Raw genomic sequence first — 21,776 nt, forward strand, 5'->3', positions numbered from 1 at the left:
ACTTACGCATTTGATTACCTCTTCAGTAGGAAGAATTGGATAACAATTTACATTGAGCTCTAAAGCTGGATTACCCTTTCCTCACTTACACGGATTATTTTCTGTTACATTTGAGGGTAAGGTTGCATCAATAGTCAACTCCAGAGGTTCCGCTGGGTCTGCGATTAGTCGTCTTGGGAGCGTTGGGTTGCGTCTGAACTGATTAGACACAAAGGCTCAATTAAATTCACAGAGGCTACTAAAATATAGGTGAAAAAAGTGGTGAAGACTGACATCTATTTGAACGTAACATAGTATCACAATGTAACGCATGTCAATTGGAGCTAAAAAGAAATAAAATACGCGGGTCCGATATAGGAAGATGAAAATTTACTGTGCCTAAAGTGTACCTTTTTCGACGGTTAGCCTGGAGCACAATGTTTTCAGTGCACAAATTGCAAGCGTTGTGCTCATTAGACATGTGTGAACAATGAAATCCGCGTACTATTTCACAAGAGCAATAATTGTGCTGATCCTTTGTATCTGGACAGTCACAAAAGTCAACTGGTTTGTATTAGCACGCCAGAAATCCTAATAATTTAAAGCTTTCCCGTTGTTTTAGTAAAATGGTTACATATATTGAAATATATTTCTTGATAACTATTAGTTTTATCTTGATTTCCTAAAATCATACTAGTTCAGCTTATCAAAAAATACATGGGCCAACGTGCCCCAGCCGCTGGGCCAACTTGCCCCGATGTAGGGGCAGATTGGCCCACCTGTCATATGCCCAGTATTTATTTATTTTTTTAAATTTATAACTCATATATGCAAGTTTAATTATTGCCATCCTGATTTAGAAAGACTTTTCTATAATTTATCAATAATTTCATAAAGTTAACTATGCATAAATAAAAAATATTTAAAAATGTAAAAAAATCGGGCCAACGTGCCCCGGTCTCCCCTACAATGTCGAAATCCTTGGTTTTCAAAGATTGACTTATTTTATACGCCAGCGCGCCCGGTCCCGGGTTATCAACTTTTATTTCATCCTATTTGTTAGTTGAAATTATATTTCAGAATGGTTCTTTTAGCACTGCTACTGAGGTGAACTGGTAGGTACTGAGTACAAGGTACTGAGGTATGTACTGAGTAAGTAAACTCCCTTTGGAGTAATGTGAATGACAAGTGTTCGAGATATATGGCATTTTATATTCGCTTTGTGTTCTTATTAATTATGCCTGTACGCATATTGTTGCTTGCCGCGAGCCTTTAATGGTATGTGCTCTTGCAAGAGTGGTTTTCATTTTTAATGTGGAAGTTGGTCAGTATAAGCAAAGAAAAAATTAACATTTTAGCGCACACCAACCCTTGTAGTCATCGTATCTCTGCGTTTGTAATGACACTGCTAAAATACCTAAACGCCATAATGATGATAAAAAAATTGCCTCATGTCAATGATTGCTGCAATTATAATTAATGATAAACTTGATGCCGTATGATCACAATGAAGACAACAAAAAATAATGACATGACGTAGTCTTGAACCATGGTCCTTCGGGTGAGATATTTCCTTTGCATCGTGCACACTACCACTACCCCTACCGACCGACCAACTGGTGGATATAACTTGTAATATAAATATATATAACTTGTAAAAAGTAACGCATGAAAATTAATTAATTACAGCCTAACTAACGCCCTAATTGAAAAAGATGCAGCAAGGTACGCGGTCTCCCCTTGTTAGCCTTAACGTCTCGCATTTCTATGGAGCGTTGAACCTGTCCTCCTTATTCAAAAATTCAGTAACCATAAATACATCAAAGTTTGGTATACCATTTATAAATCGTTGGAATTTTCCTTCTCCCAACCAAGATTATCTTTTCTTGAACCCATCCTGGACAGCGAACCATTGCAACAACCAGCCAGCTCGGAAATAAGGCTAACATCCCATGATTCTAGTTGCGAAGGGCGAACTTTCCGGCCGGCGTGAATACATACGCAACGAATAAGTCTTGCAGCAAACGTCTGAAATAGGTTTATTAGTTTGACTCGGTTCTTACAAAAAAAGTTTTGGCATGATAAACGGCATTGTGCCAAAATTTACCCAGCGAAAAATAAATACCTTCATCTATTTATTAAAGATTCAATATGCTATTCGTACCACTCTGTCCAAACTTGAATTTGACACGTAAATGAATATTAATATATTACGCAATGATGAAGTCATTTACTCAAAAGAGAAGCAGCCACATATATATTATGAAAATATTTTATGACAGCAAAAAACGGATACCCTCAAATTCTGTAATTTTTCTATGCAATAATAGTGGTAGAACTAAACGGCGTAAAAAGCTGCCTTCTGCTACTGCCTTGTGACGTCACGGCCAATATTCAACATGGACACCCGTTTTAGCGGCCTTTGAATTTTTCCATATTTCAGACGGTCATCTCGAATCAAGTATTCACTATTAGGATTTAAACTGTGGTTTTACGACATTATGTTATTCTGAACTCTAATTTAAAAGATGTGTTTGGTGCATTTGAAACACTAGTGCACTTCCCTATTCTGTAGATACCAAGGTATCAACCCTTATGATTAATTTAAATCAATTATTAGATATTCATGCCCCACTAAAAAGATTTACTCCGAAACGAAACCAACTTCCATGGATAACCCCGGAAATAAAAAATATTATCAATAAAAGGGACATAATTCGCCGCAGTTACACAAGGAGTAAATCTAAAAAACTTTTTCTGGAAGTATAAAAAACTGAGAAATGAATTAATTAATGAATTAGTTAATCAATTCAAAATGAAAATGTTTGTTTATTAACTCGAAAAATATGATTGTAATTAAAATATGATTGTAATTATGATTATGAATTATGATTATTTACTCGAAAAATATGATTGTAATTAAAATACTGTAATATATTTGTCATTGATACTGTTAAATTGTATTTTGACTTTTTCTTTGTTGTTCACTGCAGAGACTTAACTGTTAAATTTGATATGTTCCATAGGACAAGGTCCTAGAACAATAAATTTATTATTATTATTATTATTATTATTAATCTACTCAAACCTTCTGCTGTCTTTTCTCATCTACCCATCCATCTTTTGCTCTTAAATTATCTTAATGATTTCTTCAGCAATCCGCAGTTTCCCTATCGTATGCCTTTCCATGTACTCCATAAATTTCTCAGTTGCATTTATTATGTATTCCTTTTACCATTTTGCTACTGATGCCATAAATATCCGACAGTACGTTTCTTGACTCAGGAGATGAAAGCCAGAAATATTCAATGGAGAATTTCCAACACAGGCGAATGAATGCCGTAAGTATCCAGCCCCTTGATCTCTCCCTTTTGTTAAAGAAAGCACCAAGTCCACCCACGGTTTCAAACCCCAAATCAGGAAACTTTGGTAAGCCAACGTGAATAATAGAGACTTTGAAATGGATAGCTTGAGGCATCACTAGGTGAAATAGCTTCAAGTAGAATCAAAAAACTCTTTATTTCAGTTTATAACACAAGAAAATGTTCCTCTTATGTGAGCTTCCATAACTTCGTTTGAAAAAATGGCATAAGAAAAATGTTTTTTTTCACGAACAAAATTCACTATCTCTTGGTTAACTATGTGGTATTCCATTATTTCCTGGATATAGACAGTTACTTATACCACTTATAAGTTATATAGACAGTTACTTATACCACTTATAAGTGGTATAAGTAACTGTCTATATCCAGGAAATGTTTTTTTTTGACATAGGTATTGCTTCCTTGTTTATGGTAAATTTAAACTCTTCCTAGTGTAACCAGGTGAGCTTGGTCCATTGGACACTTAACGTACGTGATTAGTTACACATCATTGGAAGGTTAATATAAATTCTAAAACATTTCCTTCTAACAAGCATATTTTGGAAAATTTAAATATACATCTACATAATCCCTTGTGAGTTAACGCAATTGCGTGAGGCAAGGGATGAGTATTCAACAGTCATGCAACAGCAGGTTGCACTTGGATGCTTTCATGCACATTAGGGTGGTCCTTATTTTAAAAGTTTTCGAATTTATTTTGGGATGCCCCCCCCCCCCCAGTTTTATCCCATTTGGTGAGAAAACAAATCATGAAAATTATATTTTCAATTGGATACCAGGAAAACATGCCGCATCGCACTCAAAGTTTTGAAATTTTGGTATTTTTCAGCTTAGTAAAACCACTTGTCTGTTTCCACACACTTGTGAGTCTCACGCTGACTTGCATTCCCACCATACTTACCTGTAGAGCAAGCAGATACCTAATGCCTTCCTCCCACCTCTCCCTGCATCCGGTGAGAAGAGCGGTGGGAACTGCAAGCTGGCTGATGCGTCGGTGGGAAGGAGACACGACGTGTGGAGTTGGTTTGTAGACGCCTTGTGGAATGGTTGTATCTTAACTCGAATAAAGAGGAGTTATGGAAAGGACTGGGAATTGGTTATTAATTCCTTAATTCCCTTCCTCGCGTTCCCTCTGCGACCTCCGGCGGACCCGAGAGACTTAACAGTGGTGTCAGAAGCGCGATCAAACCGGAGATCGTAGATATCGCGAGGAAGCAGCAAGAATGGCGAGTCGCGTGAGTTTTGGGGGGCATGAAGTGCCGCTGCAGAGTGTCATTGATGACTTCGGGGAGAAGATCAGCATCCTGGCTAAGGAAAACGAGGAGCTAAAGGAACGACTCTGCAGCGCGACTCAGAGCTCTGCTCCTTCGCGGGGAAACAAATTCTCGCTCATCAGCGGCATCGATGTATTCACTGGCCGCCCCGGGGAGAGTGTTGTAGCTTTCATCGAGCGAGTGGAAAGCGTGGCAGAATTGAGTGGCTGGACCAGCGAAGAGACCCTGAAGGCAGCGAGAGTGCGTTTGGGCGGTGACGCAGCAGAGTTCTGTCGTATCAAGGAGGAGTGCTACCAGGCGGCTGATTTTTCAGTTTTTAAGAAGTACCTCCTTGATCGATATCGCCCGAAATTAACGGCTCGATTCTATCGCGAGCAGTTAGGATCGGTGAGACTAGGGCAGGGAGAGGACTTAGAGTCCTTCGCGGACCGGGTGAGATCGATTAACTCTCACACGTATGAACTTTCGACCCACGCTGACATGGCTGCCGCGATCAAGCATGAAGCCGACCAAAGGGCCCTGGACGCATTCCTTCGTGGTCTTCCCGGTGAGCTCGGTCGTCTGTGCCGCTTGGCCGTGCCGGCGTCGTTCGACGCGGCCCTTGAGACGGCTATTCGGATCCGCGAAGCTGATCGCAGTCCGCGAGCCCCCTCGCCGGTCCGCCGTGTTTTCCGTTCCCCAGCGGAGGCGGGGCGGAGGTGCTATGAGTGCGACTCTCCAGACCATCTCGCGCGAAGGTGCCCCCGCCGGAGGTGTTATGCTTGCGGAGCTTCCGGCCATATCGCTTATCAGTGCCAGCGGAAACCCTCAGAGAAGCCTTTAAATGGCGGCGGGTCCGGAGGCGCCACCCAGGCCGGACCCCTGTAACCCTGTTCCTTCCACGGTTAGAGGCCGCTAAGCGGACAGAGGATTTAGTGGTGGCAGTTAGCGTCGTGGGAAAAGACTGCAGATTTTTGGTGGATACCGGTGCCCAAGTTTCCTTGGTTGCGCGTGGTGTGAACGGGGGCGAACGAATTAGAAGATCCCCATATCGTATAAAGGGCATTTCGGGGGAGACTGTGTATAACCATGGTGTAGAAACGGTGAAATTAGTGCTGGGAAAGTGTTCTTATAGTATAGATATGATAGTGGTAGATTCGGTGGGAGAATATCAGGGGCTTTTAGGGTTAGATTTCTTGGAAAAATACGGTGGACTAATTGATGTGAGTAAAAAGACGATGAAATTAGGTGACGTTTACGTTTCGTTGAGAGGCAAGTGCAGCGCGCATGAAGGATGCGAGGAGAGGAAAAAAAAGAGTGCAAGGGTCGTTGGAGTGGACGTTGAAGTTCCTATTAAATTAACTGATGAGACAGTGATTCCGCCCAGGAGCGAAAAATTAGTGTGTTGCAGACTGTCAGATGACGCCCCTCTTGAAGGAGAATACATTACAGAGCCAGAGGTGATAACGGACGCACACAGTTGTGCTGTAGCGCGGGGTGTGTTTAAGTTTGAGAGAGGACGGGAGGTTATGGTAAAAGTAGGGAATTTCGGACTGGATGAGGTTGTTTTGAGACGGGGAACAAAAGTGGCAACTCTCCATGAAGTGGAGAAAATTTTTAAAGGTAACTTCACAGGCATAAGGCACGTCCGAGCAACGACTACCGAAGAGCGAAAGATAGATTTCCGGGAGAAGTTAGCGGATCTGGATGAACCGGAAAGGAAGGCGTTGCTACCCCTGTTGAAGGAGTACCAGAGTTTATTCACTGAAGGAAAAATACCTCCGGCCACAACAATTACCTCTCACAGAATCCCCACGGGCAACTCTCCACCCATTTATCGCCGCCCCTATAGAGTGCCATATCACCAGAAGGAAGTGATTCAAACCCTTGTGGACGAGCAGTTACGGGCCGGGATAATTGTCCCTAGCAGTAGCCCCTGGGCTTCACCAGTCGTCATTGTGCCAAAAAAATCAGCTGACGGCACCCCATCTTATAGATTTTGTGTTGATTTCCGTGGCCTTAATGCAGTGACTACCCCAGACGTGTATCCCCTGCCAAATATAACAGAAACGTTAGACTATTTAGGGAGGAGCCGTTACTTTTCCACGTTAGATCTAACGAGTGGTTATTATCAGATCCCTATGCATCCTGACTCCAGAGAGAAGACTGCCTTTAATGTAGAGGGCGGACATTTTGAATACAACCGCATGCCTTTCGGATTACGCAACGCCCCTAGCACGTTTCAACGCATGATGGACGGCGTTTTGAGAGGACTAAAGCCCACACAGTGTCTCGTCTATTTGGATGACGTCATTGTATTTAGTTCCTCCATGGATGAGCATGTTGAAAGGCTGAGAAGCGTGTTCGATCGGCTGCAAGAGTCAGGTTTGTCGTTAAAAATTGAAAAGTGTCACTTTGCTAGAGAAAGGGTAAGGTATTTGGGACATGTGATCGACCGGGAGGGTGTTCGTCCGGACCCTGAGAAAATAAACGCGGTTATGAATTTTCCTTCACCAAGTAATACCAAGGAAGTGCAATCGTTTTTGGGACTCGCCAATTATTATAGGCGCTTCATAAATAATTACGCTGTGGTCGCAAGACCGCTAACGCGGCTCCTCAAGAAGGGAACTAAATTCATATGGACACCTGACTGTGACGCGGCGATGGAATCCTTGAAGGCGGCCTTGGTAAGCACTCCGGTGCTCGCCTATCCTGACTTCGCAAGGCCATTCGTTATCTCCACTGACGCCAGCAACTTTGCGGTGGGCGCGGTGTTGTCGCAAGAGATAGACGGCGAGGAGCATCCCATCGCGTATGCATCGCGGCAACTTCAAGCAGCGGAAATAAACTACACGACCACGGAGAAGGAGCTGTGCGCGGTCGTATTCGCGGTTCAGTATTTTCGCCCTTATGTGTGGGGTCGCCCATTCAAAATAATCACGGATCACGCCGCCCTCCGATGGCTTTTTAGTCTTCGCGATCCCAGTAGTAGATTAACCAGATGGGCGCTGAAATAGCCGAATATGAGTATGAGGTTATTCACAAGCCAGGAAAACTCCACCTTAACGCCGACGGGTTAAGCCGAAAGATACGAGTGGTGGAGGTAATGGATGATGAAGATTGGAAGAAGTACCAAGCCGAAGATATGGAATGCCAGGAGTGGAAGTCGTGCGAGAGTTTTGAAGAGAAAAATGGACTGCTGTTCCGATCGACAAGTGAGGGATTAAAGGTGGTGGTTCCTGTGAGCCGACGGGAAACTGTGTTCCGCCAACATCACGACCACGCTCTGTCAGGACACCTAGGAGTAAAGCCGACTATTAGACGAATACGACAGATGTACTGGTGGCCCTCCCTTGATAAAGATGTGAGAGAGATGATTGCTAGCTGTGTTCCTTGTAATCAACGTAGCCCTTACGGCAAGACGAGGGCACCCTTGAAGAAACTTCCAGTAAGTACCTCCCCATTTTCCTTCATCAGCATAGATATTGTTGGGCCCCTACCGCGCACCTCGAACGGCAACCGGTTTATACTTACCATTCTCGATCATTTTTCACGGTATTTAGAGATGGTGGCCATTCCCTCACAGACAGCGGAAGTGGTGGCCGACGCTCTACTTAGGCGTTGGATTTTGAAATTCGGTGTTCCTGATTATATACTGTCGGATCAGGGCCCTAACTTTGAGTCGGCTTTGTTCCAGAATTTGTGTAAATTTCTAGGGGTATCTAAATTACGTACATCACCCTTTCACCCCAGCTGTAACGGAAGGTGTGAGAGAGTGCATCGAACCATCTCGCAAATGCTAAGCCACTATGTTAATGGAAGAGACAATAGCTGGGATATGTGGTTAGCGTTTTCGGTGGCCGGATATAATTCATCCTATCATAGTAGCACGCGAGTGACTCCGTTCAAGGTGATTTTCGGTCGCGAAATGAAGACGCCCTTCCATTGCTTAGAGACCGTAGAGACTAGTACGAGAGATTCATATGTGGACGAACTAAGTGATCAACTCAAGCAGATTTGGAAAGAATGTTTGGGGAACAGTGAGAGGGCCCTTGAGTCGCAGGCAAGGCAATACAACAAGAGGAGCAGGGATGTGAACTACCAGCCGGGTCAATACGTTTACCTAAACGACCCCTGTATAAAGCCCGGCAGAATCCGCAAGTTCCACAAACCGTTTTCGGGGCCTTATAAAATCCTTGAGGTGCTCAATGACTCTAATCTACGTTTGCAGCTATGTTTTAGGACTATCGTGGTGCATAAAGACCGCGTTAAAGCACATAGGGGTGTGAGAAATAAGGAACATGAATTCGCAGACGCAATCAGGGGCGAGAAAAGGCGTGGGCGTCCGAGATTACTGATGGCGAGTGGGAAAGGAGTTGAGGAAGCATCAACGTCTCCGGAAATCGTTTCCACCTCCCCTTCTTCCACTCCAAATGCAACAACGAGGAAGAAAGAAATAGTGACAGTTTCCCTCCCTGTCCCTTCTTCGAAAATTGATGCCGTTTCCGATTTGGAGAGCGAGGCATCTTGGTCGGCGGTTTCCGATCATTCGGAGGACGAGCGCGCAGACGAATGGAAAGCCGACCGACCACGCCCACTCCGAGCAGAGCAGCCGTTACCTCAGCGTTCGCCGTACCCGCTGCGAAGTAGGCGGCGAGTTTCTGATAAAGACAAGGAAGACCCCGTGGAGATTGTTGACACGTCGGCGGCGACCTTGCCCGTTATGACCTTGCCTCCCTCCCTGTCCCCACCCCATTTTGAAGATAGCGCGGACCGCGCGAAGATAACGCAGACAGCGGCGGAGACTCCTTTGACCACCATGCCCCCTGAAGCTCTCCCATCCCTCAGTGCAAATTCCCCCGAAGTGTGTCCCGGTGCATATGATGAGCAAAGCAGCGAGAGTAATTGTGAAAGTACGACGCTAGCCGTTTGCCCATATGATTTGAGGCCACGGCCATGTTAAAAAGTGAGTGATGAGGCCATTATGGTGTTGGCCGAGTGTTTGCCCGAGGGGCGTTGAGTGTTTTTGAGTGTATGTAAGTCTACGAATGTAGCATCTATGTAAGTGCGACGGGACAGAGTGTTTTCCATTTGGATGATGGAGTACTGGTTGAGAAAAATATTTAAAATTGGTGATTGCATTATGTCTTTTCATGATTCGAACAGTGATTTTGTATGTTCTGGAATTTTGAGTTGGCAATGGTATCATCTTTGCCCAGTTGATTGTATGATAAGTACAGTGTTTGTGTTGATTCAAGGGGGGTTATTGGGTTTACTACGAAGCACGCAAATTGTTCAAATCTCTTTCTAAATGACTTGTGCTGACTTTGAAGGGGTTACCGTAATCAATGTAGTGTGGGATTGTGATTTTCTTCATAGCGTTATATTGGGTTTTGGGTTCATTGTGGTGTTGTATTCTTGTCTTGTTTTTTCAACATTTTATCCTGTTCTCCTGTCGGTGGTGACCAATGTCTTATTTTTTATTTTGACTCTTCAGTATAATCGATTGTTTGCAATTTTTATGGAGCTGTCAATGTTAAGTGGTATAAATCTCTAGGTGGTGTGGGAATGCAAGTGGTCGGCTGACAGAAAAATTTCACTATGTTCAATTTTTCTTTTGGAGGGGGGAATGGTGTGAGTCTCACGCTGACTTGCATTCCCACCATACTTACCTGTAGAGCAAGCAGATACCTAATGCCTTCCTCCCACCTCTCCCTGCACCGGTGAGAAGAGCGGTGGGAACTGCAAGCTGGCTGATGCGTCGGTGGGAAGGAGACACGACGTGTGGAGTTGGTTTGTAGACGCCTTGTGGAATGGTTGTATCTTAACTCGAATAAAGAGGAGTTATGGAAAGGACTGGGAATTGGTTATTAATTCCTTAATTCCCTTCCTCGCGTTCCCTCTGCGACCTCCGGCGGACCCGAGAGACTTAACACACTTTTATTTAAACCCACCATGGTTTCGACAACTCGTGCCATTATCAAGGTACATAGCCTTGGATGACAGCCTTTTTATGGTGGTAGAGTTTTTCAGGAGGGGGGAGGGTTATTGGGATGTGTTCATTCCAAGGTTAATGATGACGTCAATGGGCGATTGGTAAGAGGTAGCGTTGAGTGGAATGGGAACATATGGTCAATAGATAATTTAAAATTAGCAGAGCAATTAACTATTTCAATCTGTTCTAAGAAATACAGTTTCCACCCCTCGTCATGTACATGTAAAATTTTTGCATCAAAATTGCACCAGTGGTGTTGGTCATTCAAATGTCTTGCAATTCCTGATGAGTCGTCATTATTCAAAAAACTTAGTCTATGTTCTTTCATTCTCGTTTTAAAACTCCTCCCTTTCTGGCCAATATATGTAATTGGTTTCACAATCGTCACAAATCATTTCATACACTCCACTTTTATCATCATTACAATATTCACCAATAGAGTTAAACAATAATTTACCTAGTGTCAAAGTAGTGTACCTAGTTTGGGTGTTTTTCGGACATTTGGGTGTTTACTCATTAGACACTCGCAGAGTATCACCTCAAATTTCTTTCATTTCTGCCCTTTGGATTCCGAGATATCGCACCGAGAGTGAGCGCCAGGCACCCCAGCCAGAAAATTTGGGTGGCACGCGGGTTGCATACTCTCTACATTTGTTGTTCATTCCCACTCATCATGAAATCATAAAATTCTTTAGATAAACTTTAAACTTGGTCAATATAACCTTGGATGCTTAATTTATCTCTATTAATTGACAAAACAGGCTAAGTAGCAGGGTTTCTTCTCTATATCTAGAATTTTATGTACATACGTATATGTAGAAATATGATAGCAAAAACGGATCTCATACCATTTTGATGATCTGCTAGAGGCCTGGGGCAGGTGTCATTCCCCAAATGTTGCGGTGGGACACGTCGTCAGCTGTTATGGGTGAAAAACAATTTAAATGCTATTCATTAGAAACCACCTTGAAATATATTTGGGATGTTGTATCCTTTTCAATATGTATGTTATTGTCCTTATATTATTTATTATTAGTGCGATAAATTTCATGCACAATTGACCTTAACTGAAATTAATACGTACTCTTGGCAATTAACGCATGCCTTGAGGGAATCCTTTGTGCATGAAATCATATGTCAGTAGTTGTTTTCATCTCATCGTTTTTTATTTCAACTTTGCGCAAAAGTGAAAATAACGTAAATATAATCATGAAATTCCCAGCCAAAACTATCAGTATGATAATAAGGTAAGCCAAAAAACCTATACTTTGTTATCAACTAATTTTGGGTTATTTTTACTGTGTTCAATTTAGATGTTACTCCAAACAAAACAGCATGTATTTCCCTGTTAGTATTTCTCATATTAGTATTTACACCAGTGGTGCAACTATGAGGGAATAGATACCCTAATAAGACTCAGAAGTGGAATAACTAGGAATATGCTTTTAGGGGAATTGGGGGGCTTTGAGAGGGGGGATTAGGTTGGGTAGTGGGGGATAACCCCCAGAAAATGGGAAGTTAAGGTAAATTAAAAAATAAAATAAAATGCCCGAAAATGCATTTTACGTCATTTTGGCAATTTAAATTTAACTTTGTGCGGATGCATTTGTTATGTGTCCAAACCAGACAATGGTTTTAAATAATATTTTTATTTCCCTGGTGCTTTGGGACGAATACATCCCCTCATCCTCCTCCCCATACTCAAACCACTAAGACTCAGAGCAATTAAAAAGAAAATATTTAAAACTATTACCCAGCATTGACATGGAATAACTGCAACTACTTAAAGTTAAATCTTTAGTGCCTAAATGTTGTAAAATGTATTCCTAGGCATGTACGATTTTTAAAATTTTCCCAGTTGCCAGGGAGGGGTGTTGCCACCCCACGCCATCTCACCCATTCCCCCTGCGCCCCCAAAGCATATTCCTAGTAACGCCACTGATTAACACTATTATCCAGCTATACCATGCACAATAATTAGTAGTAGGCATTCAAAGTACATATGTAGAAATTTTTATTACGAGTATCTTTTTTTTGTTCAGATTTCAAAATACATTTTCATCTCAAAATTAAAAATCATTCATTCCTTGTCCCAAAAGTTCCCCAAATTTCACACATAGTCAGGTGTTATGGCTGTAAAATTAATTTACATGATATTATTTAGAATCCATCTTGAATTGCACATTGGATTTTCTACCTTATTATTACGTATATAACCTATTGCTCAATTATTACGCATGCTATTATTTGAGCCATCATAGCACAAAACAGTTTCTGGTGGCATTTGTCTACCACAGAAGTGTATGATTTTGAATGTGTACGTGTTTGTTTACGGTTGGTAGTGAGGCTAATATATAAAAAATGTATATCTAGAAAAATGATTACAAAAACAGATCCCATACCATTTTGATGATCTGTTGAAGGCCAGGGGCAGGTGTCATTCCCCGAATGTCGCGTGTAGACGCATAGTCAGCAGTTATGGCTGAAAAACAATTTAAATGATATTCATTAGGAGCCAGCTTACATATGATCTACCCTTATTATTACGTATGTTCATGCTCCTTGCATGTATCATAGTATGATAAATTGTATATGCCATTGGCCCTTAACCTGGCCTGTGTTGGGCCGCCAAAACACCCTCCTATACCGAAATTGACGAATTTTACAGTCAGAATACCAATATTGACCAGTCCCTTGATGTCAATCATGTCCCATTCAACAGCATAATTAACACCATCTTGAGTAAAAAAAATAATAATTTAATATAGTATGATTCAATCTCGTAAGATTCAATTCAATCTCAAGAGGGTGAGGATATAAATTTCAAAGTTAATTATTATATTCCACACCCCCACACTCCCCACCAGTCCTCCCCCTGAATACTCCTGGCACCCTCTGGCCATGGCCATCCACTGTCGTAAGATGGCGCCCAGCACAGGCCTGCCTTTAACCCTTTCACACCAGACGTCGTGTGTGGCCGACGGGCATTTTCATACGCAGAAGACCTGACGTCAGGTATAGCTATCACAGATTTTTCAATGCAGACGACCGGATATATTGGCTCTGGCCGATGCGAGGGATGGTAAGTGACCAATGAGGTAGCAATTGTTGGATGCATTCAGGCCCGGCCTGAGACCCAGCTTAGCGAGTCCTTAGGGCCACTCCTTAGCAATTATAAGCCGAATACTCATTTATGATCATCCTCACTGTAGGAATCCGTAGCGAGGTGGTTATATTGTCAGTAGTTTTTTCAATGATATATTTTGTGCATACTACAATTTTTTTAATGCTTTGAAATGAATTCTTCGTATTGATCTGAGATTAAGTAATTTGTAAACCAAATTTAAGCGTTAAAAATAACAGACTTACATACTTAGAGCCTTATCACCTTATACATATTTACTAACTTTGTAGTTATTAACACAAGAAACACGTTTAAAATTCCACAATGCTTAAAAAATACTAGATATTCTTTTGTAAGAGTAAATTATTGAAAATCAAATACAGTGTTTGGTTGAAAAAACACTGGTAACGCAGTAAGTTGACCATGGATTCGTGCTATGATAGGGATAGAGGGTGTGGTCCAGTAGGTGGGGTAAGGGATGGACGCTAATCGCTGGGCGTTGAGCTGGGTGCCAAAACAGAGGGATGAAAATACCCAGGCAACTCACCCCCAAAACAGAGCTCAATACAGAGAGGTTTGAAATATTCTAATGCTACTTGTAGCACGAAAACATTTTCCTATTCTAGCGGCCAGTGCGAAAGGGTTAAATGAAGATGATAGGTATTCTTGGAAATTAACATGTGCATTGAGGAAATGTTTTTTGAATGAAATGACACTAATACATAAAAAATTTATATTCAGAGAAATCAAAACAAAAATAGATCTCATACCATTTTGATGATCATCTGGAGGCTTGGGGCAGCTGTCATAGCCCAAATTTCACACATAGGTGTAATGGCTGAAAAACAATTTACATGATATTCATTAGGAACCATCTTAAAATGTTATTTGAATGATCCACCCTTATCATTATGTATGTTGTTGCTCCTGGAATTTGTTATAATAAGTATGATAAATTGAAAGTGCCAATAGGGAAGTGCACTAGTGTTTCAAATGCACCAAACACATTTTTTAAATTAGAGTTCAGAATAACATAATGTCGTAAAACCACAGTTTAAATCCTAATAGTGAATAGTTGATTCGAGATGACCGTCTGAAATATGGAAAAATTCAAAGGCCGCGAAAACGGGTGTCCATGTTGAATATTGGCCGTGACGTCACAAGGCAGTAGCAGAAGGCAGCATCTACACAGTTTAGTTCTACCACTATTATTGCATAGAAAAATTACAGAATTTGAGGGTATCCGTTTTTTGCTGTCATAAAATATCTTCAGATTATATATGTGGCTGCTTCTCTTTTGAGTAAACGACTTCATCATTGCGTAATATATTAATATTCATTTATTTGTCAACTTCAAGTTTGGAAAGAGTAGTACGAATAGCACATTGAATCTTTAATAAATGCATGATGGCATTTATTTTTCGCTGGGTATATTTTGGCACAATGCCGTTTATCATGCCAAAACTTTTTTTGTAAGAACCGAGTCAAACTAATAAACCTATTTCAGACGTTTGCTGCAAGACTTATTCGTTGCGTATGTATTCACGCCGGCCGGAACGTTCGCCCTTCGCTACTAGAATCATGGGATGTTAGCCTTATTTCCGAGCTGGCTGGTTGTTGCAATGGTTCGCTGTCCAGGATGGGTTCAAGAAAAGATAATCTTGGTTGGGAGAAGGAAAATTCCAACGATTTATAAATGGTATACCAAACTTTGATGTATTTATGGTTACTGAATTTTTGAATAAGGAGGACAGGTTCAACGCTCCATAGAAATGCGAGACGTTAAGGCTAACAAGGGGAGACCGCGTACCTTGCTGCATCTTTTTCAATTAGGGCGTTAGTTAGTCTGTAATTAATTAATTTTCATGCGTTACTTTTTACAAGTTATATATATAAATCCAAAATATCCCAAATCTGCTAATGGGTCGGTTGGGGTAGTGGTAGAGTGCACGCATCAAAGGAAAGATGTAACCCGAAGGACCGTGGTTCAAGTCTACGTGATGGCATTATGTTTTATTGCCTTCATTGTGATCATACGGCGTCTAGTTTATCATTAATTATAATTGCAGCAATCATTGACATGAGACAATTATTTTATCGTCATTATGGCGTTTAGGTATTTTAGCAGTGTCATTACAAACGCCGAGATACGATGACTACAGGGGTTGGTTGCGCTAAAATGTTAATTTTTTCTTTGCTTATACTGACCAACTTCCACATTAAAAATGAAAACCACTCTTGCAAGAGCACATACCATTAAAGGCTCGCGGCAAGCAACAATATGCGTACAGGCATAATTAATAAGAACACAAAGCGAATATAAAATGCCATACATCTCGAACACTTGTAATTCACATTACTCCAAAGGGAGTTTACTTACTCAGTACATACCTCAGTACCTTGTACTCAGTACCTACCAGTTTACCTCAGTAGCAGTGCTAAAAGAACCATTCTGAAATATAATTTCAACTAACAAATAGGATGAAATAAAAGTTGATAACCCTGGACCGGGCGCGCTGGCGTATAAAATACGTCAATCTTTGAAAACCAAGGATTTCGACATTGTACGTACATTCTGGGCTATAATGGTCTCGTGTATTCTTACAACGTACTTTGACTGCCTATATTGCGAGTTTTCAAAGTTCGAGGTATTGTAGCTAATTTTTTAGATCAGCAAGATGAACCCGTCACCCCCAGTGAGAAATGGATCATCGAATCTACGTCGATTCGACGTCGAAGTACTCATCGATAAAACGTCGATGGTAACACATCGATCGATGTCTATATGGTCCGAAAATCGACGTGTTTTCGACGTCGAAGCCATCGACGTGTTTTCGACGTCGACGCCATCGACGAGTTTTCTATGTCGACGAGATATCGTCTTTTTACCTGCGATTCCTACTAATAATTGCGGAAATATACATCTTTTCGGCTAATAAAGAGCATCTATTGCTGCGCCAACGACGTATTTCAATCGAGCACATAAAGTCTAAACAAATGGAGGCTGAAGTAAATTTATAATGGTGATTTGTAATCTTAAGTCCTTCGTATTCATCTTCAATAATAATAAGAAATCCTTGAGAAAAAATGTGAGGTGTTGACATCTATGACGCGAGTATATAGGTATCGAAATGAGGTAAACGTAGTCACAAAGCCAAGCTTGTGCATATCACATACCATGCAGGAAAGAAGTAAGAACTTGGACGCAAATAGAAGGTCCGGCGTATGTGGCAAATGTGTGAAAATGGAAATCTTGAACACATTAAATAGGGGAAGCTAATCCTACCTGTCATACAGCGGTCCAAAAGCAGACCGATTCCGAAGTATGGAAGACGTAGTGAAGCTTGTCTTTACTAAGCGACGGAATGCCTTTTTTGATTAATACGAATCCTAAAGCTCATTAAGTTTCAGAAGGATTTTAAATACCAATAACAGGATTTAGAGCTAGCAAAGTTTGTCGCTCAAAATAAATGCGACAATAAATTTTCTATACGGCGCCGAATGTCTCTGTTCCGAGTTTACTGCGAAGAACTAACAGCATGACGACTAACAGCTCAACCGTAGCTCAACTGATACACGCAATCGAACTTCAACGGTCAAGTTAAAGTATTAAAAGGAATCAAAGATTGTTCTCGGAGATTAAAACTAATGTTTATGGATAAATAAAATAATTATTTAATTTTATATTTCTTATGTAAGACACATATGTTGTAATAGCGTCTCACCGTTATTTTTAAGACATTAAAACTACATCACTAAGTTCTCCCCTCAGCCAATCAACACGCTGACCCCGCTGGCCAATGAGAATAACACGTCGAAAAAAACGTCGATTGAACAAATAAAATCGACGTCGACCACATATCGATCTATAGTCGTCGAATCGACGAAGATTCGACGTAGATTCGATGATCCATTTCTCACTGGGACCAGTGGAGTACAAATTACGCCGCGCGACCTGCCGTGTACCTTCATATCTGTATCACCTATAAATGTACTAATTTCAACAAATAAAGATTAACTTTAACAAAAATCGTTTGTTATCATATATGCACATGTCATGGGCAAAGTATGCATTTTGCCCGGTCGTGTAAAAAAACAGTCGCGCCATAATTCTTTAACCAAACTACTTTCAGTTTATAAATTACGTAGGTCTACGCGGAAGATGCTATATTTTGACTCAACACACTTTCTGATGTGACTGAGGTACCTATTAAGTAAATTATTATAATATAAATATCAATTTGATCTTACAATACCTTCAAATGATCTTCAAAACAGAATATCATCGATAGGTAAGAGTCAGGAGCAGCCTTGAACCATTTATTCCGTATAGCTTGTGCTTAAGGCACGGGAATGAATATCTTCTCCAGGCTTTTGTTTCGACGTCGAGATGAAATTTGGAACAAAAAATCATTTATAATTCTATTTTGAATTCATGTTTTCGGTACTAGACGACATTTTTAGGAAGCAAACTCCACCGATTCCCGGAAACTCTCGCCGCGCTAAAGAAGGCGACGGAATACAGCGATACTCCACTGGTGACTACTGCCTTGTGACGTCACATCTCAATCAAGATGGAGGCACTGTGTTTCAGCGCAACATGAAATTTTCCGACTTTCAAAACGTTTTAAAGTGCATACCCCAGATGCAGAAAATAAAAGTGACTATACTAATGTTTCTTTTTTAGGCTAAACTTTCAAATTCAGCAATAAAAAAAAATTAGTGCACTTCCCTATTGTAGCAGAAAGTACCTAACCTTGGGTTGGTATCTAAGGACTTTCCGTCGATGGGAAATGGTGAAAGACCCAACCCAGTGAGAAATGGGTGGTGGAATCCACGTGGAACCCACGTGGAGAATTAACGTGGATACCACGTGTTTTTGGTCGTGGAATCAACGTGGAACCCACGTGGAAATTTGGTGGAAAAATTAAAACAGCAGTTGGTGCTGTCCTAAAACCATTAAAACCTCAACCACTCTATATCTAAACCTTCTATATATGTGTCTACGATTTTTCATGTGCTCTCATGGCTGCCTTTCCACGAATTATATAAAAATAGAATGTGCGATACATTTTCACGTAACTAGCGTGGTTTCAGGATGATAAATGACGCAATGTCACCAGAGAGTTAAGTTCCACAAATTAGAAATTCTGTTTAACATTTTATGATAATCACCACAAATCCACTTGAAATCAACGTGGATTCCACGTGGGTCCAACCACTCAATATCCACCACCACCAAATATCCACCACTCAACGTGGATTCCACGTGGGTTCCACGTGGATTCCACCACCCATTTCTCACTGGGCATGTGCAGGAGATCAGAATTGAAACAAAACTGAAAAGGAGTAGGATTGATTTTTACAAATCGATGACTAAGTTCTAACAACACGTGACTCAAAAATAGCAACTTTTCAGGAAAGCAAAAAAAATATTAATTTTTTCTAATTGTACACTAAAATCAAGCACCAAAAAGTCATAAGACTGAAAAAGGAGCATGCATTTGCCAACAAAAAGTTATTTTTTGTTTGAATTTTATTTTTTAATGTCATTACACATTGTTTAAGATACCTATGTCAAACCAGCCAAAATTTGAGATACGTGTTGTTAGAACTTAGCCATCGATATTTTGATTGTGAAATGGGGGGAATTGAGCTCTATGGCCTCTAGATTACAATATGGTATGCAATAACTCAAATGGCCAAATAGTTGTAACGTGCAATGCTCATCCACCTTGCATAAATGAATAACTGTGAAGGTATGCGATAAGATGAGAGTTTCACAGCATGGGGCCAAACCATTAGCCTCTCAACTGGAATCAGACGTGCAGTTACCAATCAATGCTAGGGGGGTTTTAGGTGCAAATAATACTGGGGGTATGTATTATAATTAAAATAAATAGGTAATACCAGCCAGGGTAAGTGGGAGATGCAGGTGCTCTCCCCCAGATAATTTTTAAGATAAATGGTAGAAAATGGTGAGTTTTATGGCTTTCTGAGGGATATTTTAGTTTTCCTTACACTTGTCTATGAGTAATAATAATAATTCAATTAGGTAAAATTTATTAAACTTAAAAATTTCTATGAGCTCTGTGGGGGGGGGGGGGGGGTTTAACCCCAAAAACCCCCCCTTGCGGCACCACTGAATGGAATAGCCAAATTCACTTACAAACACACAAACTCATGCATATATGAAACCAAAACAAGATCCTTTGTGAGGGCTTAAGGGACCTAAACTATGGTCTCCTAGTCAGGGACGCAGCCAGGATGATGTGTTGTGGGTGGCACAACCCAGGGGGCCAGTGAATTGTACCCCCTCTGGAGAAAATGTGAACATTTTTATCTCTATAAATCAAATTTTATCCTATTTTGGCACTTAAAATTACTCAATTGATGGGTCGACGGGAAGCTGTTTTGCTAGTAAGCTAGGCTACATAAAATACATAAGTTAATTTAGGGTAATCTAGGGTAAAAAATAAATGCATTTGGTTTGGAGGGCACGTGCCCCCTGTGCTCCCTCCTGGTTATGCCACTGTTCCTGGTTGACATACTGAGATTCTCCGCAGGGCTATAGAGAGACTGCAACGGATGCTGAGTTGTAGGCAGATGTGCACTCACAAGCATTCAGAAAACAGTCACACACAGATTCACAGATGACTTCAACACTTCAGGAGAAATTAGCTCCAAGAAAAGCTAAGTTGATGGTCATAATGAGATGAGGAACAAGTCAAATGCATATTCAGACACACAAAGTGGCCCTCCTCAGTGAGGTGAAGGAAAGGAAAACATGAATGGAAAGGAAAAAGGGAACTTTTGAATAGTGACCCTGTGAGAGCATAGCAGAAAAGTGGCCACTTTAGGAGGTGACTATTGAAGAGAGGGGTGAGAGATGTAAGGTTTTCAGGAATGAGTACATGCTAGTATAATACGCCACTGATAAATTAGGGTGGATCCAGAATTTTTTCTGAGGGGTGGGGGTCACAAGGGTCTGACAGACATACAGTCTTCTCATATTTGAGATTAAAAACAACATACAATAATTACTGCATGAAACATTCTCTTTATTATAATATGAAAGTTGTTAATATGAAATTAAATGATTGAGGCTATGTAATATAGAAAATGAAACAAAGGTAATGCTAACTGTATTAAGAATCTTGCCTATTTTTTAACCCATTCGCTGCTGTTCAATCTCCGAAAACCTTCTCCTCCAATGCGGTGAAAAGGTTAAAATGTGTTTCGTGGGCCCATGGATCAGGTACTTATATAATGGGCGAGGTAAACCCTCCAAAGGGTCGCTAATCCGGGACCCTATCTTCGATGAGCTCACCCACGCAGGACCGTCTCATCGACCCAACCAGCTGGGGCCTCCCTCCCGAAAAGTGACCGTCCTGACTGCAATTTTAAAATCAATCAATCAATCTGATCATCAAATAATGATTGTTTTCATCAAACTCCAGCCAATCAAGCAATCAAGTATGTCTTTGAACCATGTTTCTGCGATGAAAAATAACGATTTTGTTAACTTTGCTAAAAACGTGGCTGCAGACCACCGGAAAATGGCCATTTTAGCAAAGTTAACAAAATCGTTATTTTTCATCGCAGAAACATGGTTCAAAGACGTAGGGTCGATGTGACGGTCCTGCGTGGGTGAGGTCCTCGAGGAAAGGGTCCTGGATTAGGGACCCTTCAAAGTGCTTTTGCGAAACTGCATGGCAGGGAGGGAGAAAAAGTACATTCACAGCAGTCTGCCATGCGAACGTACTAGGAACGTTCACAGCAGTGAGAGGGTTAAGCGTCCCACGGCAGTATAGAGGGACTGGAGCACTAGCAATGGAAATTAAACAGGAGAATTTGGAAAACAAAACAACTGGAGGGAGAAAATAGTAGTATTTTGTAGGAGGGACAAGTTATTCATCACAAGCACATGGTTTAAACATAATTATGGGCAGAGATCATGTGGAAGACTCCAGGGGATATGAGGAGAACTCACATAGACTACATTATACTACATTAGAATATATTACATACTACTACATTAT

At 41.1% G+C, this 21,776-nt stretch overlaps 1 long non-coding RNA gene across 1 annotated transcript; it reads right to left on the reverse strand.

Moving 5' to 3' along the window:
- Positions 1–11,451: 11,451 nt before the first annotated feature.
- On the reverse strand, positions 11,452–14,574 carry LOC124165176. Its single transcript, XR_006866144.1, has 3 exons — positions 14,505–14,574; positions 13,013–13,092; positions 11,452–11,529 (listed from the first exon to the last, which is right to left on the reverse strand). It is a non-coding gene; the product is annotated as an uncharacterized LOC124165176 (long non-coding RNA).
- Positions 14,575–21,776: the final 7,202 nt, after the last annotated feature.

The sequence above is a fragment of the Ischnura elegans genome, chromosome 9 (genome assembly GCF_921293095.1).
Source record: "Ischnura elegans chromosome 9, ioIscEleg1.1, whole genome shotgun sequence".
In the NCBI taxonomy this organism is placed as follows: Eukaryota; Metazoa; Arthropoda; class Insecta; order Odonata; family Coenagrionidae; genus Ischnura; species Ischnura elegans.